The 27,180-nt window shown below is 43.2% G+C and overlaps 1 long non-coding RNA gene across 1 annotated transcript; it reads left to right on the top strand.

Annotated features, from left to right (window-relative positions):
* Positions 1–7: 7 nt before the first annotated feature.
* LOC121009051 lies at positions 8–19,455 on the top strand. The gene is made up of 3 exons (XR_005780672.1): positions 8–20; positions 16,875–16,881; positions 19,360–19,455. It is a non-coding gene; the product is annotated as an uncharacterized LOC121009051 (long non-coding RNA).
* The last annotated feature ends 7,725 nt before the right edge of the window (positions 19,456–27,180 follow it).

Below are 27,180 nucleotides of genomic sequence, written 5' to 3'. Positions count from 1 at the left end.
TACTTTTGATTTCTTAACAAGTGGGAGGTACATATGCAAACTGTTGTAATTCCTACACCGTTCACTTGATTTGGATGTCAATACCCTCATATTAAAGCTGACAGTCTGCAGTTAAAGCACATCTTGTTCGTTTCATTTCAAATCCATTGTGGCGGTGTATAGAGCCAAAAATGTTAGAATTGTGTCAATGTCCCAATATTTATGGACCTGACTGTATGTTACAATATTATATATTGTTTGCTATGTGCAGCTAAGCCAATTTTCCTTGGCACTAGCTTTGATAAATCTCAACCTACTGTATGTAGCCTTTGAATAGAGTTGAGGTGAGCTTGGTGACCATTGTATTCAAACAGAGGACACCAGATCTGTGTTCTCATGATCGATTCGGTGGGGTCCTAGTGGTCAAACCCCCCTTTGATTTGACATCACCTATCAGTTGTCATTCTGAGACAACCCCTTTAATGACTGCTTAGATTTATTGGTGAATTACAGTCCACCAGAGCAACTGGTACAACATCTGCCCGCACAGATACAAGACAGATACATGATGGCATGTGATATAGCCTGGTGTAAAATCATTATTAAAGAATTAATGAGTTTCTCTGAAATTTACATATTAAGGACCTATTCTCGGGATAGGACATCAATATGAGATTGGCGGGGATCCAACTCCCGCAACTCCACCTCCCCATCCCCAATCAGCTGTTTGAGAAATTGCAGCCAAGCCCCATTCACTTGAATGGGGCTGCGTTGCATATAGGCCATGTGAGAGATGAACATGACGTCACATGGCCTTAGTACAGCTGATCTGCGGATGTCCCAGGAGTCAGACCCAAACCTCATTGCAGAGAAGGACCTCCAAAGTGAGTGGAGAGCACTGCAGCTGCACATGTCTGACCATTCCATTAATTGGGACTGACGAAAATAAGAGTGCTGACTTGGCTATCCCTAGCAGTAAGTTATAAGATAACTTGAATGGTGGATGCGCTTGCACAGCAAGCTCTCTATTAATTTCAGTAGGACTCCCGAAAATAGCTGAGCTCTCATTCACTTTCAGGGGCCCAACCTATCTGATGTTGATGATATGCCAATGATAAAGTCTGAGATGGCACAACCCCTTTAAACACATGACATTCCCTGGCCAAGAGCCAGGAAGAGAATGAGGCAACCTGTAATAGAACTTAGAGGGAAGTCAGGAGGTATCTCAGCATGTATAAAAAGCACCTCAAGAATAAGTCTTACTTATAGAGAACTTCAGAGAGACAACATCACACCACAGCTCCTTCAATGGAACTTAAAGTCTTCCTCATATTTTTCCTGTGTAGCTGTGAGTAATATTCATCCATATTTTACAGATTTTGTTAGATGTTGCTTATAAGTAGAGTTGAGCAAATAGAATCCATCGAAGTGGAACTCGATCCGAATGTCGGGATTAATTTGATTTGCCAGGAATCAGAATTTCCTTGTGCTTTCTGGTAGCGAATCTATTTAACCCTTTCAGGACCAAGCCATTTTTCACCTTAAGGACCAGGTCATTTTGAGCAAATGTGACGTGTCACTTTATGTGGTAATAACTTTAAAACACTTTTACTTATCCAGGCCATTCTGAAACTGTTTTCTTGTCACATATTGTACTTCATTACAGTGGTAAAATTGAGTCAAAACATTTCATTTTTATTTATAAAAAATACAAAATTTACCAAAAGTTTTGAAAAATTAGCAAATTTCTATTTATCTACCTTTATAATAGATAGTAATAACTCCAAAACTAGTTATTACTTTACATTCCCCATATGTCTACTTCATGTTTGGATCATTTTGTGAATGCCATTTTATTTTTGGGGACGTTAGAAGGCTTGGAAGTATAGAAGCAAATCTTGAAATTTTTCAGAAAATTTCCAAAACCCACTTTTTAAGGACCAGTTCAGGTCTGAAGTCACTTGCTTACATTTTAGAAACCACCCAAAAATGACCCCATTTTAGAAACTACACCCCTCAAGGTATTTAAAACTTATTTTACAAACTTTGTTAACCCTTTAGGTGTTCCACAAGAATTAATAGAAAATGGAGCAGAAATTTCTGAATTTCACTTGTTTGGCAGATTTTTCATTTTAATCATTTTTTTCTGCTAACTAAGCAAGGGTTAACAGCCAAGCAAAACTCTATATTTATTGCCCTGAATCTGTAGTTTACAGAAACAAAACTGTTGTATGGGCACATGGCAGGGCGCAGATGGAAAGAAACTCCATGTGGTTTTTGGAAGGCAGATTTCGCTGGGATAATTTTAAGCTGCCATGTCACATTTGAAGACCCCCTGATGCACCCCTAGAGTAGAAACTCCAAAAAAGGGACACCATTTTTGAAACTACACCCCTCAAGGTATTTAAAACTGATTTTTACAAACTTTGTTCCTTTAGGTGTTCCACAAGAATTAATAGAAAAGAATGGAGATAAAATTTCTGAATTTCACATTTTTGACAGATTTTCTATATTAATAAAATTTTTTCCAGTAACATAGCAAGGACGTGGCAATACCTAATATGTATACTTTATTTATTTATGTAAGTTTTACACAATTATATCATTTTTGAAACAAAAAAAAAATTCATGTTTTAGTGTCTCCATAGTCTTAGAGCCATAGTTTTATTTTATTTAATAGGCAATTGTCTTAGGTAGAGTCTCATTTTTTACAGGATAAGATGACTGATTAGTATGATTTTGGGGTACGTATGTCGCTTTGATCGCTTGGTGTTGCAATTTTAGTGATGTAAGGTGACCCAAAATTTTTTTTTAGCACAGTTTTTATAAAAAAATGTTATACTGTTCACCTGATGGGTTGGGTCATGTGGTATTTTTATAGAGCAGGTCGTTACGGACGTGGCAATACGTAATATGTATATATTTTTTTATTTATTTAAGCTTTACACAACAATATCATTTTTGAAGCAAAAAAAATCATGTTTTAGTGTCTGCATAGTCTGAGAGCCATAGTTTTTTTATTTTTTGGGCGGTTTTTTTGCAGGATGAGGTGACTGTTAGATTGGTTGCTAGGAGACGATTGGGATTGGACTTTTTGTGATGTAAGGTGACAAAAAATGGCTTTTGGACACCATTTTTAATTTTTTTTATGGTGTTCATCTGAGGAGTTAGGTCATGTGGTATTTTTATAGAGCAGGTTGTTATGGATGCAGCAATACCTAATATGTCAACTTTTTTGTTTTTGTTTTTACATTTAACACAATAAAAGCAATTTTGAAACAAACAAAATCATGTTTTAGTGTCTCCATAGTCTGAGAGCCATAGTTTTTTAATTTTTTGGGGCGATTGTCTTTGGTAGGGTATCATTTTTTGCAGGATGAGTTTAGGGTTAGATTGGAATGATTTGGGGGGGCATATGCCATTTTTAATCGCTTGGTGTTGCACTTTTAGTGATGTAAGATGACAAAAAAAAGCTTTTTTAGCATTTTTTTTTACAGTGTTCACCTGAAGGGTTAGGTCATGTAGTATTTTTATAGAGCAGGTCGTTACGGACGTGGCAATACGTAATATGTATACTTTTTTATTTATTTACGTTTTACACAACAATATCATATTTGAAACAAAAAAAAATCGTGTTTTAGTGTCTGCATAGTCTGAGAGCCATAGTTTTTAATTTTTTTCGACGATTGTCTTAGCTAGAGTATAATTTTTGCGGGATGAGATGACAGTTTGATTGGCACTATTTTGGGGTGCCTTTTTGATCGCTTACTATTATACTTTTTGTGATGTGACAAAAAATGGCTTTTTTACATCATTTTTATTGAATTTTTTTGACGGTGTTCACTTGAGAACTAGGTCATGTGGTATTTTCATAGAGCAGGTTGTTACGAACGCGGCAATACCTAATATGTCTACGTTTTATTTATTATTTTTTTACATTTAACACAATCAAAGCATTTTAGAAAAAAATAAAATTATGTTTTAGTGTCTCCATAGTCTGAGAGCCATAGTTTTTTGTATCTTTTGTCCAATTGTCTTAGGGTATCATTTTTTGCGGGATGAGGTGACATTTAGATTGGTATGATTTTGGGGGGCATACTCCTTTTTTGATCGCTTGGTGTTGCGCTTTAAGTGATGTAAGGTGACAAAATATGCGATACCTAATATCTTTTCTTTTTTTCCCCCTATTTTTAACAATTTTTTTTAACTTTATTTTGGGAAAAGGTTGCTTTTTTGTTGTTGCTTGAAACACGTTATTTTGTTTGTAAGACTTTATTTTTTTTACTTGTTTTTTCACTTTATTTTTTGTCCCACTCTGGGACTTCAACTTTTGGGGGTATGATCCCCTTTACAATGCTTTACAATACTTCAGTATTGTAAAGCATTGGCTGTAAGTGTATTACTGAATGCAATACACTTAGGCCCCCTTCAAACGGGCGAGAATTCTGTGCGGGTGCAATGCGTGAGGTGAGCGCATTGCACCCGCACTGAATCCGGACCCATTCACTCCAATGGGGCTGTGCACATGAGCAGTGATTTTCACGCATTACTGGTGCGTTGCATGAAAATCGCAGCAAGTTCTATATTGTGCATTTTTCACGCAACGCAGGCCCCATAGAAGTGAATGGGGCTGCGTGAAAATCGCAAGCATCTGCAAGCAAGTGCGGATGCGGTGTGATTTTCACGCATGGTTGCTAGGAGACGATTGGGATGGGCACCCGATCTTTATTAATTTCCCTTATAACATGGTTATAAGGGAAATTAATAGCATTCTTAATACAGAATGCTTAGTAAAATAGTAATGGAGGAGTTAAAAAATAAAAAACTATTAATAAACTTACCTTAATCCACTTGAACGGTCAGCTTGGCATGTCTTCTTTCATTTTCGATGAAAAGGACCTGTGGTGACGTCACTGAGCTCATCACATGGTCCATCACATGGTCCATCACCAAGTGATTTGTGCAGTGACGTCATCAAAGTTCCTTTAGACAGGTTCTGAAGAAAGTAGAAAGAAGAGGAGATACGCTACGTGATCAAGTGGATGGGGTGAGTTAAATTGGTTTATTATTTTAAACCCCTCAATTGACCTTGTACTAAGCATTCTGTATTAAGAATTCAATTATTTTCCCTTTATAACCATGTTATAAGGGAAAATAATAAAATCTACACAACTCCGATCCCCGAACTTCTGTGAAGAAGTTTGGGTCTGGGTACCAAACATGCCGATTTTTCTCACTGCCGTGCAAAACGCATTAAAACGCTTTGCACACGTGTGGAAAAATTGCACATTTTCCCGCAACGCACCTGCATCTTGTCTGGCCCTCAAACGCGACGCCCGTGTGAAAGAGGCCTTACAGCTTCCTGCTTGTGAGATCCAGGGGGCTGGATCTCACAGGTTGTCACGGAAGGCAGCCGCGATGCATAGGGCTGCCTTCCCTGCCATTGGTACCCATCACAGCAGCACGGGGACCCGATGGCAGCTCCGATCCCCGCAAGGACATTTCACGTGCCGCAGTTAGCGCTGACCGCGGCACATCAAGGGTTAATGCGCCGGCATCGCTGTTTTCACCGATGCCGGCGCATACAGCAGGGATCCAGCTATCAGTGACTGCTGGACTCCTGCTGCTGCGCGCCATACGGCGCTGGGCATTAAGTCACTTCCGGTTGCGCCGTACATTTACGGCGCTGGTCTTTAAGGGGTTAACCTGAAATAGTGTAAAAAAAATAAAATAATTAAAATCATACTTACAGTACATCCTCCATTTGCTCGCGACAGGCCAGCCACTGCCATCTTAATTAAAGATCTCAGCCGAAATCCCATGCTTGGTGACGTATGGCAGGTGTGAAACGTCATCTCGGACCAAGCAAGATGGCGGTGTTAATTTTACACAGTTTTTACTCTCTGATGCGGCAATCATGTATGTTGCCGCTTCCTGTCATTGCACCCGCTACTTACAAAAAATGCACTTTGTGATGAAGTAATTCATCACAAAGCAAATTCTTTTATAAAATTCTGCAAAACAGCCGAATTGACGTTTCAAAAACTTTGCTCATCTCTACTTATAAGGTTGCCTTTGGGGGGATCCAAATAATTCTTTTCCCAGGGACCAACACCTGAAACTGTACCAAACTGCACTGTGTGAACTAGGTGTGGGATTTCATTGAAAATGCATATGCTGCTTCTCAATGACGTTTCATAAAACTCCTTTCACTTGCACTGCACTTTACATTTACCATATCGCATATATTTTCTATAATATAGTTCTGAATATATATAAATAAATAATTAAAAATACATAATAAAACAATTCTTCAAAAAAGTTATGTCATTGCTTAACCTAAACACAATGCTGTGACCTAAGATGGTACCAATGTGGGCACAAGGGGGACAAAATGACTTGGCTCCTATACTGAATGGTATATAAAAGCAATAGTTAGTGCTATTTGTCTTTTAGTACATAGAACGATGACAGGTGCCTTGAGAGTTAAACTTCTAGCCGATAGGATATGGGCACTGCCAACTTGGCACATAGATGTCTGCTGGCTGAGCGCGTAACACATTGAGAAAGTGCAGCTGGCACCTCACCCCAGGGCCCTGTAAGAGGAAAAAAGTACTTGTGTTCGTGAAACCAGTTGCAGTGAATGAACAAGGGCACAGGGCCCCTTTTAGTGATACTGGGGATGATGGTACCCAGGTGTAGGAATGCCAGAGTGGTGTAGGGTAGTCTATAATGTCCCTTAATGTTTCCTGCACGTGTCACGGTGCTCCTACCTGGATACGCTGGACCCTAGGCGTTGGCTCTGAAGCAATGAAAAGGGGGTTTGTTGATGAAGGGAATGAAGAAATGAATTGAGTCCAGACCTTGTGATGAAGTTCAATAACCGCTTTGCTTGAATAAACTCCTCTCTGCTACATCTGTTGCTCTTTGACTCTGCTGTGCTGACAGGGTAGCTGAATAACTTAGCTTTAGCTGTATTCTGCAACTTCTCTGTTGTAGTCACTGATTTGTCCAGGGAAAACGTTCTCCTTCTGGCGTCTGAGGTTTCAAGCTGTGGCCTCTCCATCCAGCAGAGCTAAAGGTGCTCTAGCTGGTCAAGACGGGGCTTATCCATGTGCACCTGCTTCCTTCCCCTAGCAGGGGGTACTCTCCACTGACGTCTAAGTAGAACTCCACCCTCCCTGCAGCAAGTGGGACACGCCCACCACAGCACAGAGGGGGTGCTCAAATGGAATGGCTCCATTCTTTGTAAGATAGCTCTGCCACATATGCTGCCATCTGCTATTGACTCGGGCATATAACACGTGAACATAACAGTTACATGGAAAGGCATATGCACATTATATATTACCTGGAAATAGATATACAGTATGACATTAGGTTAACCATAGGAGACGGTAGCGGGGTGCAGAAGTGGTAATGCCACTCTGGGGCTTTACAAAAGCAGACAGGAAAATGTGACTGGCGTGCCATTCAATAAGAAAGGGATGTAGCGGTGTATCACGGAAACAAGATTCATCTTTGTCTCCCTATTGAGCTATTTAATACAGTACCTTGATTTCCACTGGAAGCTACACACGAGTAGACATTCACACAAAGGAGAAGCGGTGGTGCAAATTAAGCCCAGTGAAAAGACAGAAAAGATGCCGCCACAATATCTACTTCCTGGCCTGACTGAACTGCATGACAGAAGATGTGTAGCAACACTGTATTAAAAATCCAGAATTATTTATAGTAGTTCAATTTCAAGGATTGGAAAAGGTGAATGAAGACCATATTAAAGGGAAATGAGAAAAAAAAGTATTAAAAGCCTCCGCTGTAAATGTAACATGTGGGTGGGCATACCAAAATGGGCTCCTCATTAGAGATGGACTTGCCGAACATGCGAACATATGGCGATGTTCACATGCACCATGTTTTTTTGCATTGTCGCTGAACTTTGACTCATGACACATCCATCAGGTGGGACAGGACAGCCAATTGAGACGTTTCAGCACAAGGACACCCCCCCCACCCTATAACAGAACCCGATCTGGCAGCCATTTTACATTCTGTGTTTTGCCAGTGTAGGAAGAGGTTGCTTTGTGGAGCAGGAACAGACTGTTAGGGACACCAAACGCTAGCTAATAGGGCCACATAAGGTGTGCTATCGATAGGTGTGATATACTGAGGGGTGTGATTTACTTATAATATACTTTATAACATAAAAAGTATATTATAGTGCATTTGTATTGTGCAGCAGTTGTGTGCGGTTCTGCTGCGATACCGCAGGTATATAGAGGGACAAGCGCTATTGGAACAACTATTTGCAATGAGTGTGATAACCTGTTGCCCCCCCAAAAAACTGATTGAGGGGTGCAATATGCCTGCTTCCACAAAATACTGATTAAGGGGTTTGATATACCTGCTTCCACAAAATACTGATTGAGGGGTGCGAGATACCTGCTTACACCAAATATTGATTAAGGGGTTCTATTTACCTGCTTCCACAAAATACTGATTGAGGGGTGCGATATACCTGCTTCCACAAAATACTGATTAAGGGGATTGATATACCTCCTTTCACCAAATACTGATTAAGGGGTTTGATAAACCTGCTTCCACAAACTATCGATTGAGGGGTGCGATATACCTGCTTCCACAAAATGCTGATTAAGGGTTTTAATTACCAGCTTCCACCAAATACTGATTGAGGCCTTCGATATACCTTCTTCCACAAATACTGCTCTTCTCTAGGGACTTTGGCACAGGGTCATTTTGAAAATAACAGGCAGAGGAAGAGGCAGACCAATTCCGCAGGGGGGGTATGGGTCGGGCAGGTGCACCAGGCCAGAGCCTAAGTGGGAAGTTGGAGAAGGTGCATGCGATTACGTCAAAGGACGCACCAGAGTTGGTTGAGTGGCTCACTCAGCCTTCTGCTTATGCACCCTCCTCATCCTCTGTATCTGCACCCTTCTCACTCTCTGCTGTGTGCAACCCCAAAGACACCACCACCACCACCATATCCCCTCCACTTGAGTCAGAGGAATTATTTTCCCATCCAGTCCCAGACCTTACCGATGCACAGCCATTCCTGGCATCGCATTAGGAAGAGGAGGTAGCAACGGCCGCCACCCAGTGGTCTGACGACAGTACCCAGAACAGCCCAAGGATGGTGGTCCCTGCTGTTGCTGCCTACTCCGAGATCTCTAATGTCAGTGGTGGTGAAGGTGACGATGGTGACGTGTCGATGGAAGTCACATGGGTGCCCACAAGAGAGAAAGAGAGGGGGAGTTCAGAGGGAGAATCGGAGCAGCAGAGAGGGAGGAGAAGCAGGCAGAACTTACAGTGCACAGGAGGCAAAAAGCAGACTGCTAATATATCTGGAACGAGCCATCCACTATGCACGGTCACATCTGGCACTCCCAGGACGCCGTCACATGGCTCCACAGTGTGGGCTTTTTTTAATGTGTCCGCTGCTGAGAATGGTGTTGCCATCTGCAGCCTGTGCTGTCAACGCATAAGTCGCGGTAAGCCCAACACTCACCTAGGGACGACCGCCTTATGAAGGCATCTGGCCTCCCATCACCGAGCCCAGTGGGAGCCACGCCGTCAGAACCCACAAAGCCACACTCCACGTCCTGCCTCTTCTCCTTCTTCTCTCTCCTTCCATTTGTCCTCCACTCCAACTTCCACCGTGCCGTAGTCGCGTTTATCCGGCAGAAGTCAGGCTTCCGTTGCCCAAATGTAAAAAGTTTATGATGCCGGATAACCCTCTTGCCCAATGGCTGACCGCTGGCTTGTCGGAACTGCTAGCCCACCAACTACTGCCATATAAACTGGTGGACGTGGAGGCCTTTAGAAAATTTGTGGCCATTGGCACACCGCAATGGAAAGTACCCGGAAGGAAATATTTCTCCCAGAAGGGCATCCCAGAGCTATTTGGCCACGTTCAGCGGCAAGTAAATATATCTCTGGCACACAGTGTCGGTGCCAAGATGCATCTCACCACAGACACGTGGTCTAGCAAACACGGGCAGGGAAGGTACATAACTTTTAATGCCCACTGGGTGAACATTCGAACGGCCGTCAAGCATGTAATCCGTGGCACCCGTCTGGATTTGGTGTTACCGCCACGGATTGCATGCAGGCCTGCATCTTCTATAGGGGCACCGATTTGGGTAGTTCCTGTGCGCCCTCGTACGTGAATTTGCTCCTGGACTGGTGGGAGGAATCTGTTGTCTTTGGTGAACCCTCATGGTGGTTCATCGACTACATCGCTCTCTGGTCCCGCTATATCGATTATATTTTCCTATTGTGGAGCAGGCCAGAGAGTGAATTCGATAGACTTGTCTCTGAGTTGAATGAGAATAACTTGAACCTGAGGTTCACTTCAGTCATTGTTAAAGACTGCCTTCCCTTTCTGGATGTTTTCATTTCCAGGGACGGCAAGGGAGGCTAGTGCACATCCATTTATCTTAAGCCAATTCCCTCCTTAGGTGGGACAGTTGCCACCCTGTCCCTCTTAAGAGAGGGATACCCACTGGTCAATACCTCAGACTGAAACGTAACTGTTCAGGAGAAGCTGACTTTTTTTTTTATATTATTTTTTTATTGTTTTCTGTGCCAAGTATATAAATTTTAATTTCACACAATCAAAACAAAATGACAGATAATTATACAATAATCAATATAATTGACCCCATTTATCCCCCCCACCCCTTGATTCACTGCTGCGCGCCCCGTCTGTGTCCTCAGTATTAATTTCCAATGCTAAAGGTAACCGAACTCCTAGGGGCGAATAACCCACCCTATCGACCATTATTCTGTTCTTCTTGCTATTCTTCTGTAGGCATCGATAGTATCTATGCTAGCCCTCCACTTGAAGAAACTGGGACTATTTTGCGTGCCCCAATATTTAACGATCAAGGCCTTTGCGGCCATGAAACCCTCCAAACACACTCGTTTCTGATGGGGCGTTAAATTGGTAGGGGGGAAAAAATCTAATATTGCCTGCATAAAACAACTATTCAATTTGATTTTATATCTCCTATGTATTTCTTCATAAATTCTGGTCCAGAAGCCACCTATCCTGGGGCAATTCCATAACAAGTGACTTAGACCAGCGCCCTCTGCCAAACACTTCCAACACATATCTTTCTTTTCCTTATAATTTTTTGCGAGGAAGGCGGGGGAGTAGTACAGGCGATGTACAATTTTAAATTGTATCAATCAATATTTTTGGGCAATCAAGGCTTTTTTTATGTTTTGATATACTATATTTCATTCCAAATTGCTCCTGTCGCCCAGCTCGACTTCCCAGCCCTCCTCACTTTTAAATGTTTTTCATTTCCCCTAGACAGTCCCGAAATCTGTGATATATTTGAGAAAGGGTAAGTTGTGTATCCTTAAATTTAAAACAATAATCCAAAAAGGAATTGGACCTAATAGTCAAAAGACTTTTATCCTGAGTGCTCATAAATGCATGACATATTTGTGCATATCTATACCTATCTAAAAAGGTGAAATTAGTATCCTTCATTAATTCATCTATAGAAATAATGCTACCATGTGATATTACATGAGTTAAGCGGTTAATACCGCGTGAGTTCCAAAATCTATAATCTTCAATCAACATAAACTCTTTAAAATTATTATTGTGCCATAGTGGAGTAAAGTAAGTGGAACTTCTTACACCCAGTATCTTTTTAATCTTCTTCCAAACCCTATCTAAGGTATCGCTAATTAAACACAGTTTTTTCCTTTTCCCCAAATGTCCAGTTTTCACGATAGAGAAAATGTCTCCATACGGCCCCTGAAAGTCCCTTGTTACAATACTCATCAGCGTCGCAGCCTGGTGGTCTCCCCCTCGTCCAACCCACCACATAATCTGAGATTCAATATAATAACCCTGAAGGGATGGAAGGGAGAGACCACCATCTCTCTCTCAGAGCCAAAGATATTTTTGCTTGATCCTAACCCTTCCCCTACCCCAGATTAATTCATTCAGTAATCGCTCCAGGAGACCAAAGAATGAATCATCGATCCAAATCGGGCAAGCTGTCAAAGGATACAGAACGATAGGGAGCGCCACCATCTTAACCAGTGCAATCCTTTCAGCCTGTGACAAAGGCAACTTCTGCCAGGTATGAATCTTCTCCCTCAGCTTATTGATCATAGGAGTGATATTTAGAAGATTATATCTAGACAGATCTGCACTAATTCTAATACCCAAGTAAAGTATGGAGTCGGTAAGACCTAATGTCCTAATACCCGAAACACCATCAGGAGGTATTCGAACTAGAGGCAGAAGTTCAGACTTATCCCAATTTACTTTATAGCCTGATAATGAACCATATTCTTCCAAAATGTTCATGACAGCTGGAACAGCTTTCCACCCCTGCCTCAAAAAAACTAAGATGTCGTCCGTATACAGACTGATTTTATCTTCCTCTCCTCTCCCTCCAAAGCCAACAACCTCTTTAGACTGTCGGATTCTGCATGCGAGTGGCTCTAACGCCAGGGCAAATATCAGGGGTGAAAGAGGGCATCCCTGACGAGTGCCTCTCTGTAGAGGGAACTGTTCGGAGTCAATACCATTTATCTTTACACTGGCAGTGGAACCACAATAAAGCAACTGTATCCATTTAATAAAGTGTTCTCCCAAGTTCATTCTATTCAGGGTTTCTCATAGGAAGGGCCACTCCACCCTGTCAAAGGCCTTCTCGGCATCCAAAGACAGGATGGAGCGGTCTTCCCCTTCTCCTATGTATATATTAAGGAAGGCTCGACGGATATTGGATTGTATATTTCGCTTTGCAATGAACCCTGTCTGGTCCGGATGAATCAGATCCTGTATAACCCCCCTCAGCCTATTAGCTAGCAGTTTAGCCAATATCTTGTAGTCGGTATTGAGTAATGAGATTGGGCGATACGACCCAACCTCATTTTTATCTTTATCCTTCTTCAAGATTAAAGAAATAGAAGCTTCCCTCAAGGACGGAGGGAGTAAACCACTCCCCCAAGATTCATTAAGGATTTGAAGAAGGAGAGGCAGTAACGTTTTTCGGTGTACTCTATATAATTCAAAGGGTAGTCCATCTCTGCCCGGGGCAGTATTACTTTTTATACTATCAACAGCCAACTCCAGCTCTTCAAGAGTAATTGGTGAATTTAATTTTAACCGATCTTGTTCGGAGAGGCGAGGGAGAGTCAGGCTATCCAAATAAGATGCCGATGCCCCATCTTCCACCCCGAGACCCGACTGATACAATTTAGTAAAATGTCCTATGAAAGTAGATTAAATATTTAAGTAATCGTTAGTTAACACGCCAGAAGACAGCTTAATTTGCTTTATTGGACTTTGGGTCTTTTGGTTAGCAACTACGGATGCCAGCATTCTACCCGTTTTCCCTTTTTTTGAAGAAAGCCCGCTGTCCCGCAAAAAAGGATTTGTGTTGCGCTTTTTCATATAGGAAGGTCTGATATTCCCTCTTAGCCTCCATTAATAATAAACTAACATTTCCCCCGTTCTGTCTGGCCGAATCTACCTCCAAGACCCCAACCCTCTCTGCCAATTCCTTTTCAGTGTTAGCATAATCCGCCCTTTTTTTTCCTAATTCGCTTCCAGTATACCCCTCTTATCATAGCCTTCAGGGAGTCCCACACAAAATGTATATGTGCGGACCCATAGTTCATTGCCCAAAATTCCAATATATCCTCCCCAATTCTTTCTCGATCACCAACGACCTGAATCCAGTGTGGATTTAGCCTAAAGGGTTTTCTCGCCTTTAACGACAGAGTATCAACCATCAGTAGCGACATAGGAGTATGATCGGATATACCGTGTGGCTCATACTTCATTTTTTGTATCCGTACCAAAAATTCAGGGCTCGCCAGGGCTAAGTCTATTCTAGACATGACTCTGCAGGATCTACTAAAACAGGAGAAGGCGATTTTTTCCCCATACAGATACCGCCACACATCTGTAAGGCCCAATTCCTGACAGATCCTGCTAAGGGCCGTGGACTGATCGCTGGCGCTCCCCCCTCCGCTAATCACTGATACTCTATCTTTATTATCCATTACAGAATTAAAATCTCCCTGCACTAATATGGGGCACGGATCCTTCTTACAGACATATTCCGCAAGTTTTCTCAATACCTCAGAAGAAAAGGGGGGAGGAATATATACAAACGCGAGCACGCACACCAGTCCCATCCACCGTCCATATAAAAATACAAATCTTCCTTCTTTATCAATCCATTGATCATATGGATAATAATCTACATTTCTATGGATTAATACACTTACTCCTCGTGAATAGGCCGAGTAGTGGGAGTGGTACTCGTACTGCGTCCATGATTTTCGCGTATAATATATTTTTTCATCAGTTAAGTGGGTCTCAAGTAGCGCCACAATCGCAGGTAAATGTCTAAAAATAATATCATAGACCACCCTCCGTTTAAACTTATCCGCCAATCCGCGGACATTCCATGTCAAAATACGTGACATTTACTCAGCAATGGTGGGTGGTCAATGCTATCCGCTCCCTTTCCGGCTCTACATTGGGTCCCGCAGCAGTGAAAATCCCTCCCCTCTTCCCCCCATAGTGCACAGGGCCATTAAGACCCATGCTCCTCTTACACATCACCTAGGCCTCTTCCCCCCCCCCCCCGACCCACCCTCTCCCCCCACCCCCGACCCACCCTCTCCCCCCACCTCCCCTCACAGTACTCTCCATACTATATACATAGTGAAAAGAGCCTCAGGAACCCAAGAGATTCTCATATTCCCCTAGCGTCCAACCAAGCAGACGCCTCCTCAGGGCTAGAGAGAAAAATTACTGAATCCTTATACACTATTCTTAATTTAGCCGGGAATACCATTGAATATTTGATGTTTACTTTGATAAGACGTTTCTTAATCTCCCCAAATTGCCTTCTTTTAAGTTGGGTGGAAAAAGAAAAGTCTGGGTAAATCGAGATTTTATTTCCATTATACATCAAGTCACCTAGTTCTCTCTTTCGCCTTAATGTCTTATCCCGGTCATTAACACACAGAATTTTAGAGAGGAGGCTGCGTGGTGGGGCACCATGGGGGGTGTTTTTTTATTAGGGGCTCTATGTGCCCGCTCAACCATGAAAAATGATGAAAAGGATTCTCGGCCCAGGGATTCTATCAGCCATTTCTGGATGAACCCCCCTGGGTCACCCCCCTCTGATCCTTCAGGGAACCCTATCAGTCTAATATTCCCCCTGCGTGACCTGTCCTCCAAATCAGTTAGTTTTTCCTTAAGGGCCTTATGTTCTAAATCAATCGTCTCAATCTTTTTCCCCATTGAGGAGACTTCCTTTTTAGTAACAGCGAGAGATTGTTCCGTATCATTTGCCCTATGACGGATTTTATCCATATCGTCCCTGATGAGAGAGATATCAGTTTGCATAGAAGACACCGTGGTTGTCAATGTTCCTAAGGCTTGATTAGTGATTTTTAAGGTGTCCAGAATGTCCCCCAGTTTTTGCTCAATTGTTTCCATACGCAAACATATTCGATTATCCGTAACCTCCTTATCGCTGTTATTATTATCCGGAGGGATTACAGTTTTCCTAGGATCTTCTTTCTCCTCCGGGCGGGCAGTGGGTTTCAATGTCCCTCTTGTTTTTGTAGGGGAGGATCTTAAGTACCTCTCTATATTGGCTCCCGGGCTTTTATTTTCTGACCCTTTGGGAGACGTAGTGCCCAACGATTTCCTATTATGTGTTTTAGGGGCCATATTCACCCTTTTAAGCTTCCACCGTAATCTCACACCGGGGAGTTATTCAAGGCCTTCAGAGGTATTCAACCTGTTAATATTGTTAGTATACCAATCAAAGCAACCCCTTAGTTAAAGGCCTTTTGACATACAGTTAGTTAATTAGATGTTAAAGACAAGAAAAAGATTAAATGGGTGTATTCACACTTGCCCATCCAGGGATCATTTAATCGATGGATCCAAATCAATAGGCGGCTCCAGGTCCCAGCTGGCGAATACAATCCCCTTCACTAACGTCTCTGTGGTCCACTGCTTTGCGGGGGGTTAACAGAGGTGATACGCCGACTCAGCGGGTCAAAAAGATATTCACAGGTCAACTGCGCTTCTCATCTCACATCCCGCTGTACATTTTATACATACAGCAAGCCGAGCCAGTATTCCCCCGGAAGTTTGTATGCTGCACCGGCCGCCTGCGGGTCACTCTCACAGCCAACAACATGCCAGCCATATGCGGCACACCGGCCCGGAGTGCTGAAAGGTTAATGCGCCGTACAGTCCAAACAACATGCCCTCTCACCGCATGGCGTACCGCATATTTTCAGCGCCACGACGTTCCCCCGACAGGCCGTTCCAACTACCGGACATCGGGCTGGTCCAAAGCGTCAGCTGATCAGAAGATCCCACCACGCCACACCGCGGGACAATCAACCAGGGAGCGAGGAGAGAGGAGAGACGGGCGGCACCAGGCAGGAAGGGGGGGGGGGGGGGCCCGCAGCACGCTCTACCTCATGCTGCACGCATGCTGAACAGAGGAGAAGCTGACTTTAAACGTCAAGCCAAGGACTTAAGACATAGGTTCCAGAAAAGGGGGTATCCTGACAAGACCCTGAGATCAGCTTATCAACGTACATAGGGAATCACACGCACCGAATTGCTTCATCCTACGACATGTGTAGCAACATAATCACAAGACTCTATTCGAATCATAGGAACATATGATGCGGCTGCATCTCAAGTTATAAGGGTCCTGAAACGGCACTGGGATACACTACTGATGGACCCGGATCTGGCAGAGGTCCTCAGTCCCTTCGTCTCAGTGACCTTCAGGAGGGACCATAATCTAACGGACAGATTGGTGCACAGTCATTTTAATCCTCCAGAGAGACCCCGTACATGGCTAGATGTGCCACTGACAGGCTGTTACAGATGCGGCCATTGCAACTTCTGTGACTACCTTTCACAGGGTAAATCCTTCAGAGGTGATCCTAATGACACGGTTTATCATATACGAGATTTTATTAATTGCCATACAACTGGCGTTATCTACTCACATGTGTCTGTGGTCTGCGTTATGTTGGCAAGACCTTTAGGGAACTGCGAAAGCATATGTGCGAATACATTAGTGACATACGCAACAACAGGGACACACCATTGCGTAATACATACAGGCTGTTCATAACGTCTGTACTTACTTCATCGGTTCAGCTTTATGGCCATTGAACATATCAGAAAGCCTCAACAAGGAGGGAACTGGGACAAGCATATCCTCTAAAAAGAATGTTGGTGGTCTTTCACTCTAAATATGACTACCCCCTATGGCCTTAACGAACAATTAAACTTTGGTTGCTTTTTATGATCGCCCCCGCATGTCCTCTTACGTGTGACCATACATTCTGGCCACATACCGGTTGTTCCGGGTGCTTCTGTTCTGCCCTCTGGTCCATTGTTCTGCCAATCAATACCTCTTTTTTATGGTCTGCTTGGAAGGACATTATTTATACCTTTGTCCCTCAGCATATTTGGGGTTGGAGTTTATGTCTTTATTGTGAGGCAGTCTGTCTTCCACCCACCACCCTCTATTGCGAATACAGGGTTTTTGTCCTTCTTCTGGTCACATATTTTGTAGGTGACTTTGGAGGACACCCTCTGTACTGTGCCATATTGTACATTTTGTTATCGGTCCTATGGCATAAAATATGCGGTGGCGATGATATATGGCTTCTATTTGCCATTGGTTATGATGCCCTGGACGTTTTACCTGGGTCTGGTGTTGATACCAGCCTCTAAGTATCGCCGCCGCATTGAAGCACATGCGCGGTCACGTGGCCACTGGATTTCTGGTCAAGTGAGCGCCGTCGCATCCACTGACGTCATCAGCTGCCATCTGGTCACATGACGCAGACGCCGCTGTAGGTATGCGTCTCGTCAGGCCCCTCTGTTTTATCAATGGGCCTGTCGCATTGTGCGCATGCGCGGTCACGTGGCCGCTATACTATTGGTCACGTGACCGCGGGAGCGGTGTCGCAACCGCTGACGTCATCAGCCAGCGTCCGGTCACATGACGCGGATGCCGCCACAGGTATGCACTCCATTAGGCCCCTCTGCCTATTTAATGGTGCTGCACGGACTCAGATGCCACTGAACTGCACATCTAAGAGGACACCACCACTTTGGTGTCCCCCCCATCGGGTCCACAACCATACGCTGACCGCAGCCACCAAACAGTAAGTTGCCATCTCCCCCATCATCTTCTTTATAGATGATTGTGGGTTTTGGTCATTATTTTTATGTGGTCTTTTCTGTTATGTTTTAGGCTACCCCTTACTGTTAAGCCATACGCCAGCTGCGGGTACTATCAACATGCCCCGTGTCCCCTGAAGAATCTAGGGGCTTATATCGAGGAAACGCATCGGGACACCATTTTTTCATATCTTTAAGCCTCACGTTACAAGCTATCTAGCTTATAACTTTTTGTTTCATCCCCATATCTGGCACATGGTCCTTCCAGTCGCTGTTAGGGCCTTAACAGGGCATCCAGCGTAGGGCCTTGTTCCAGTCGGGGTCACCCCTTGTGGGGATTTTTGGACCCCGTTCCAAGGATTCGCCTATAGGGTCTCATTAGGGTGAGTGTACACACTATACCACCATCGCCTTTTATTCTCTATCTCGGCTCTAGTCACCCGCCAGTCCACTATGGATGCCCACACTGTTATGTTTTCCTATTATGGTGTTGTGCAAGGTGTGGGCATTCATCTCATCTTTGATGGTCCTGTTGAAGCTCTATATGGTCCTATACACATGATGACAAATTGAGCTCCTATATAACCATCATTTGTATGTCTGTTTGTCTGTAGGGGCCTTTTTACCCATATATATATATATATATATATATATATATATATACATATATATATATATATATATATATATATATACACTCACCTAAAGAATTATTAGGAACACCATACTAATACGGTGTTGGACCCCCTTTTGCCTTCAGAACTGCCTTAATTCTACGTGGCATTGATTCAACAATGTGCTGATAGCATTCTTTAGAAATGTTGGCCCATGCTGATAGGATAGCATCTTGCAGTTGATGGAGATTTGAGGGATGCACATCCAGGGCACGAAGCTCTATTGGGTTGAGATCTGGTGACTGTGGGGGCCATTTTAGTACAGTGAACTCATTGTCATGTTCATGCTGTGATGTTGTGCCTGGAAGCCAAGAGCCACACCGGTCCTGCACTGCTTTCAGCTCTGCGGTCACAGGCCGATCAGTGGCTAACCCCACTTAATTTGACAGTTGGTAAAGTGGTGTGCGACAACGGTGCTAATCTGCTGAGTGCGCTGAAACAGGGCAAAATGAGGGGTCCAGGACGTCTTGTGGCAGGCCAGGAAAATCTCTGGCCATTTTAAACGATTTTACACCGCCATGGCTCGCTTTGCTGATGTTTAGCGGCGACCCCACCTGCCCTACAGACGTCTGATTTGTGACTGCCCGACGAGCTAGAACTCCACCTTGTATATGCTTGATAGGCTGCTCCAGCAGCAACGTGCCGTTAACGACTACCTGTACGAACTCTGCGGCAGGACAAGTTCTGGGGAGCTTGGTTTCTTTTCACCGCGCCAGTGGCTGCTCATGCAGACTTCTGCGGCCATTTGATGAGATCACCAAACTGGTCAGTCGCAGCCAGGGCGCCATCAGTGACATCGTACCTTGCGCCTTCTTTCTGGAGCGTGCATTGCATCGTGTCATTGATGAAGTCGTCGAGGAGTAGGAGCTGGAAGATGAGGAAGTCTCAATGCTGAATGAATTCCCAGGGGGGCTACTCCATCTGAGACAAGTCAGCAGGAGTGTGAAGAGATGTCAGAAGAGGATAGTGGCTGGGGGAGGAGGAGGAGCAAGAAGAGCAGGCTTTGAGGGGGACTTTAAACTTTTCTGGGATCCCTGGTGTTGCCTGTGGCTGGGGGGAGGAGACCGAGGACAACAGTCTCCTGTGCGATGAGCAGGAGCCAGGGCGCTCCACCGCTTCCAATTTAGTGCAAATGGGGGCCTTCATGCTCCAGTTTTTGAAGAGGGACCCCCGTATAAAAAGCATAAAGGGCAAGGACCAGTACTGGGTGGCAACGTTCTTAGACCCCCGATACAAACACAAAATGGCGGACATGTTACCAGCATCACAGTGGGCTGGCAGAATGCAGCATTTCCAGGCCTTGCTGCGAGAGATGCTGCATTCTGCTGTTGCGGGCGCTGGAAGAAGAATTTCCACCAACAGTGGAACAGGTGCGGGTTCCAATCCTACTGCACCTGCAAAAAGAGGGCGGTTAGAAGAACTACATCGGGTTAACGGCCGATGTGGATGCTCTGAGAAGCAAGGAACCCCTGGACTACTGGGTGTGCAGGCTTGACCTGTGGCCAGAGCTGTGTCCTGTCCAAAAGGACGTTCAGCGCAGCAGGGGGGGTCGTGACCGATAAGCGCACTCGCCCAGCTCATGACAGTGTGGACTACCTAATTTCTAAAAATTAATGAGGCTTGGATCTCGGAGGCAAAATTCACAAAAAAAAAATGCACCAAAATAATACGCAACTGACAATACTAGCTAATTCCTCAGGCCGATGTTAAAAGCTGAGAACTTTGCCAATATCTTCCAGTCAGGAACATATTGGAGCCCCTCATGCACCACGTCACGGTGTCTCAGCACGCATGGGGTCCTACCACTAAACTGATCGTGAATTCAACACCTGTGAAGACCACATGCAATTGAATTTTCTCATGCCAGCCCACACATATCTGCCACCACCCAGAACAAAGAATGGCCCTTATCTTATGTATATACAGCGGCATAAAAGGCCTTTCCTGTCAGGTGAATGCCTAATTTTTGGGGCCTGTACTCCACTGGCCTACAGTAAAATTGTTATTTAGTGACCGCCTAATGTACCTCCAGCCACATAATCACTTGTTCTTTTCTGTCAGGTTAATGCCAAATTTTTGGGGCCTGTACTGGCCTACAGTAAAATTGTTATCCAGTGACCGCCTAATGTACCTCCAGCCACATAATCACTTGTTCTTTTATGTCAGGTAAATGCCTAATTTCTGGGGCCTCTACTCCCGTGGCCTAAAATAAAAAATTCCTAGGCTTCAGCAGGGCACATTTTTGAGAGTTTCCCTTTAAGACGCATAAAACTGGCCCCTGATTAATATACATATTTTTTTGTGGGAATTTTTGCCATTGATCTCCCTCTGGTATGTCACTGTCCATGTTGTGGGACTATTTGTGCACTTCTAGTAAGTATTTGGTGGCTGCAAATATGACCTGAAGGTTTTTCAGGGTCACCTGCCATTAATGTGAATGTTCGTCCATCACTACTCCCCTAATGTTCCTTTCCCCCACCATACTTTGATGACATAATTGCGCTCACCACGTGGTCCCACTGAATGAAGAAGCTGCGGACAAATCTGAGTAACGCAACGCAATCGCAGTCAAAACTGACTGAAATTGCGTACGCACTCACACGATCTTCTATCTTCATTCAGCAGAACCTGCACTGACATCAACGATTACGTCATCAAAGGTCCTTTGGCAGGTCCTGAAAGAAGAAGAAAGAAGACATGATGGCTGCGCGAATAAGCAGATGAGGTGAGTTAATTTTTTTTTTTTTTAACCCCTCAAGCCAGATTTTAGTAAGCATTCTGTATTAAGAATATGTACTAAATAATGCAGTAAATTGACACTTGCTTGCGGATGCTTGTGATTTTGACGCATCCCCATTCATTTCAATGGGGCCTGTGTTGCGTGAAAAATGCAGAATATAGAACATGCTGCGATTTTAACGCAACACACAAGTGATGCGTCAAAATCAATGCTCACCTAAACAGCCCCATTGAAGTGAATGGGTCCGGATACAGTGCGGGTGCAATGTGTTCACCTCACGCGTTGCACCCGCACGGAATTCTCGCCCATGTGAAAGGGGCCTAAGGATATTGGAGGTTTGCATGTTTTTATGTTTCCATTTTTTTCACTTGATCCATAACTTTTTTTAATTTTTCCGTTCACATATCCATATGGGGGCTTGTTTTTTGCGGGAGAAGTTGTACTTTCTAATGCCACCGTTTAATATGGCATGCAATGTTGTGGGAAGCAGGAAAAAAATTCTAAATGGTGTGGAATTGGGAAAAGAATGCAATTCCTCCACAGTTTTACGGGCTTTGCCCCCTACGGTGTTCCCTTTTTGGCAAAACTGATCAGTGCCCTTAATGCTCTGGGTCAGTACAATTACAATACCACATAGGTATAGGTTTTTATGTCTAAATACTGGAAAAAAAAAATTTTTTGTACATCACCATATTCTGACCCCATAACTTTTTTTTATAGTTATGTCTACTGAGCTGTGTGGGGGCTAATTTTTTAGGTTAGTTTTTATTGCTACCATTTTGGAGTGCGTGTGACTTTTTGATCACATTTTATAAAAAAAAATTGGGTAAGAGAAGCATTGAAAAAAATTGCAAATCAGTGATTTTGATACTTTCTTCCATTTTTTTATTTTTTATATTTAATCTTTATTACTTTTTTCACTTTAAAATGACCACATTAGGGCCATATGCCCTGTGTTTGACAAAGCATACAAGACATATTGCTATTGTGACTGCATGTTATATAAAAGGGTACGCAGACCCTATTGACATTTGCTAAGAATCACAATATTTAACGAAAACATTTTAACATTTCAAAACAATCAATAGGATACCACTGCATACATCCTTAAGCGAGCTAACTTTATTTATTCCTGATATACTGTATTGCTACAAGAAAATAAAATTGAGTCACCTGTGATTTAAGGAATGACTTCTACTGGAGATCATATCGACGGTCAAGTCAACCTCTCACTTCCCTCCTGGACCTGTAATCTACCCAGACTCCCTCGCAGCCGCGCCATCAAGTACCACTCCGTCATAGTAAATGGTAGCACAATAGCCCATAATTCGACATCAGACATATATTTGACAATATAGCTCCTCCACTTCTGGAACAATTTCTTTGCATGTTTTTCTTTAGTATGAAAAGTCGCCAGTTTCTCCAGATTAAAAAGAGCTTTAATTTGTATATGTATACCGGCAATTGTCGGTAACTCCGACCGCAGCCAGTGTTGTAGTATTTGACGTTGGGCAACCATGCAGAGTGAGTGGAACAACTGAGGGGGACTCCCTTCCCTATCAGTATCTTCAACCCAGTGAAATAAATATAACAAGGGATGTAATGTAAATCTCCGTCCCCATATCTCATACGCCATCTCACCCATCGCAGACAATAGTTGCTAACTTTTAGGACAGGACCAGAGACCGTGAAAAAGATCTGTGAAACCTTGACCGCATTTTGGGCAATAATGTGTCATACAATCCGGTCTAAGTAAAGTGGTATATTAAAACCATATATAGCCTTGTGCATTATGCGCAACTGGGTGTCCCTCCACACCTCGTTAATAATGTGTTTTCGTACCTTCATAAAATATTTTAATAGTACGGCCGTTTTTGGATGGAGTGATGCCCACAATGTTTATATTTTTTCATTGTTTATGGATTTATTGTTTTATTGTAAGGAAAGGGATGATTTAAATTTATATCTATTTTTTATTTATTTATTTTTACTTTAAAAAAAAATAAAACATTTTTATAAATCCTCTTGGAGGTGTGGGGTTTCGCTCTGGTAGATAAGATAAGCAGAGGCAGTACAGAGGCAAAAGACAAGTTCTTAACGCAAAACTTCAGTGTTTATTCACCCTTGAGGCAAATGCACAAAACAATCTGTTACTTTGCAGTCTTGGTGTTTACTTCACACACAATGAAAAGTACATCTTGATGTTACTTCACACAAATTGGAAAATTCATATAAGACAAGTCACCTTCATGTCAGTTCTGCCTCCAGCAGTCCACTGCAGGCTTTAGGGGGCCTGTTTCCTCGGCCCATGGGTCTCATCCCTCCAACTTGGCACCAAGTCTCACATCCCATCACAGAGATCCTGCTGCTGAGCCCAGCTGCCTATTTAAGCACAGCCAGGTGCTGCCAAAAACCCGGACCGGCAATTAAAATCCAGTCCGGAATCTGACCCCACCTGGCTGCAAATCAACCCAACAGCACACACTGGGAGGAAGATACCCGTTTTCCCAGACCATTCCCCTCACTGTGTCACAGAGGCTACAATGTCCACTATGTTTTTTATAGAATATTACTAGGGTCTCATAGGGAGTATAGTAATACATGGATTGCTGATCTCCACTGCTGACCAAAATAGGAACGGCACCTCTAATATGCTGGGTATCTTCAGAGAGACCCAGCCTATTAGAATTAATGACTGGCATCCCCGATTGCCTCACAGGGATGCTGGTCTTAACCCGGAAGCGCTGGGTTCTGGGTTTTTCACCTTTTAGATGCCGTGATCACATTTGATCATGGCATCTAAAGGCTGTAATGTCCGCAATCAGCATTATTGCTGGTAGCAAACATTAGCCGTGGGCCTCTGCTATTTGAAACAGCAGAGACACGCCAACTATGATGCCCGCTGCAGATGCCACTGGGCAACTTTTTAAACACCACTCCAGTGCCGCACATGTACAGCGCTTTTAACGAAAGGCTTAATCAAAGCCTATAATGTATCCCAATATTATACCGTCATACAATACCTCAAAGATATGAGAGCTCAGTCCAGCACTTATTACCACTTCAAAAGTTCTCAATTAACATAGAATTACCCTGCTCTGTCGGATGGACGCTCATGCTAAGATATGTGCCTTCGGCAAATGGAACATAGTTGATAGAGGTGAGCAAATTTCATATTTTGAAATTCGTTCACGCTTCGTTTACTAGTAAAAGGTGAATTGCGTTATGGACTCCGTTACCACGGACAATAGCGCAATTCTATGACGGAATGCATAACGGAATGCGTTTAGAGGCATTCCATTATTTAATCCGTCATAATAGAAGTCTAAGGGCTGCAAAACGGATCTGTCGCGTTTCTGTTATGCAGGAGAGGACTCCCCTGCATAACGGAAACGGGGCTGATCCGTTTTGCAGCCCATAGACTTCTATTATGGCGAAATGAATAACGGAATGCCTCTACAGGCATTCTGTTATGCATTCGGTCATATAATTGCATTATGGCCCGTGGTAACGGAATCCATAACGCAATTCCCCTTTTACCTGTAAACGAAGCGTGAACGAATTTCAAAATATGACATTCGCTCATCTCTAATACTAACTTGTGATATTTTTGGATATTGAACATTAATAATTGATATCACGAGGCAGTATAAATTAATTTATCAATATGCTAGGAAAAATATATATATACTATCAATATGGCTGCACATCTGGCTATAGGACTCTGTGCAAGCCACATATAAAAAGTGGAGAGATTAATCAGAAACTTAGTGATGTATAAAAAAATTTAACTTGAACAGTGATACAAAGCATTACTGATAAATAAATGGGCAAACAATGGTCTCTAGTGTAGAAGCAAATGTCTGTTTTCAGACATGATAGTACCTCCATTGTAGGTGTGAAATATTGTAGGTTATAAATTTCTGGTCTCATATTACCTGTTCTCAACTAATATGATAACACTGACTCTCTTGGGCTATGTAAAGGTGGTGTCACGGATGATGTTGCAGATAGCTGGAAGTTATGGATAAACATCCAACTGGCTTGATCCCAAACTAAGGAGCATAAATGTGACCCCTGTAAAACCCTAAGAGCTCACCCTGACTGCTAAGCACATACAAGGGTCTCAGAGGTAGACGATTGCATGCCCTCGTACCTAGACTGTGTGACACCTGAAAACCCTATAATAGAGAGGGGACACGACCACCGGCTCCCTGCACTTAATACAGAGGGAGACAAGGTCACCTAGAATCAAGCCAGCAAGGAAACACAATACATGAAAGGACTTATCTGAACAAGCAGTAACAGAAGTCTCCAGCAGTGATTACTTCAATCCAGGAAGTAGTATAAACCGCAAAGTGAGGCAGTATGGGAGGGAATATAAAGAGAGGCAATTAGTGTAAATAGGTGACAGCTGGGAGAAGGAAAGGAGATGACAAAGTGAAACCAAAACAAAGAACATCATGCAAGAGGTACAGAAGAACGTCTGCCAGACCTTCTCACAGAGCTGGCGGTGACAGGTGGCTATTCACATTAGATGGAAGCTGTGACGTACACAGAAATCAGAAATAATGGTCTGCTAAATAGATAGATAGATAGATAGATAGATAGGTGGGAGAATAAAAAAACTTCCGGTTTACCACCATATCAAACAAGACAGAAAGGATTCACTGCATAGAGACCGTCTACTGAGGATACTGTGTTATCTAAGTATATCCTGAGAAATAAATATTGCACTCCTTAGGCCGGGGAAGGAAAGATTGCACTGTTGGAGTAACAAGGGGATGAGAGTAGCCCTCCATACGCAGCTTTGGGAACTGCACATACCAAATGTGAAAGCTGCATTAGATGAACATGAGCCTTTATGACTTATCCATTGATTGCTGCAGGAAAGTACAGTGAAGTTTTTGCAACTAACCTTGCCTCATCTCATTGCTTCCTGCATTAATGCTTTTGCAATGACATCATACAACCAGGGGCCCTGCCTTGCACCTCAAAACCTTCACCATCAACCGTCAGCTATAACCTTCCTATGCAGCTGTGTGGTCTCTCTTTGTCTGTGCCTGTATCCTCTGTCTCACTGTGCTCCTGCTCACTCTTTCCACCTCCCCTCTCCATAGACTTGTATTCACATGTGTGATATATTCCTGTGTAATAGTTCTTATAGGGATGGATTGAAAGCATTTTTCTAAGTGAAAAGCAATTAGCAAGGTGTGTGTGTGTGTGTGTGTGTGTGGTAATTTTGTTTTCCAGTATTAAAACACAATAAAAACAATATAAATGTTGTAACATTGTAATCATATTGACTCAGAGAATGAAGGGCACATATCAGTTTTGCTACACAGGGAAGATAAAACCTGTAAAACTGTGGAAGAATAGAATTTTTTTTTTTTTTCAATTTCTACTCCATTTGGAAATTTCTTCCACCATCCCCCTACATTGTGTGCAATATTAAATGGTGCCGTTAGAAAGTACAACTTGTCCTGCATAAGACAAGCTGTCATATGGCTGTGTGAATTGAAAAAAAAAAAAGT

This window comes from Bufo bufo, chromosome 7, assembly GCF_905171765.1.
Source record: "Bufo bufo chromosome 7, aBufBuf1.1, whole genome shotgun sequence".
NCBI classification, from domain to species: Eukaryota; Metazoa; Chordata; class Amphibia; order Anura; family Bufonidae; genus Bufo; species Bufo bufo.
The sequence above is the reverse complement of the archived record's forward strand: the minus strand, read 5'-3'. Positions and strand labels throughout refer to the sequence as shown.